The sequence below is a fragment of the Corvus brachyrhynchos genome, unplaced genomic scaffold (assembly GCF_000691975.1).
Source record: "Corvus brachyrhynchos isolate BGI_N302 unplaced genomic scaffold, ASM69197v1 scaffold98, whole genome shotgun sequence".
Classification (NCBI taxonomy): domain Eukaryota; kingdom Metazoa; phylum Chordata; class Aves; order Passeriformes; family Corvidae; genus Corvus; species Corvus brachyrhynchos.
In genome coordinates, this window is record NW_008239762.1 from 1076824 (window position 1) to 1077268 (window position 445).

The window sequence follows — 445 nt, forward strand, 5'->3', positions numbered from 1 at the left end:
TTAGTTACTTTGGCCTGAACACAAAGGCTTTTTTTTTCGTGACAGGAAGTCTCTAAAAGCCTCTCACTGCTTCTATACAGCCTAGCACAGGCACTTTTCATAATTTTCATGGGCCACACATGAATTTTTCATCCCCCCATGTACTTCAAATGGATTAAAGAGACAAACAGTTTGTGATATTACAGTTTCTTACCACGGCATGCAAGAAGGTTTTTAAGCTACGTGCGAGAATCGCGGCACCGCCCTCTTTTCTCCCATCGCCATGTTCAGCTTCGTCTCACGTGACTCACTTTCTCTTTCTCTCTGACTGAAGCTGTGCAGCTGGCTGCATGGTGTCCTCTTCAGTTCAGCGTGAGGTGTGCTGGCTGCAGACAGGAGGCTCTGCCGGCTCTTGCTGGCTCTGCCAGCTCCACATGGAGAGGAGAGGAGAGGAGAGGAGAGGAGA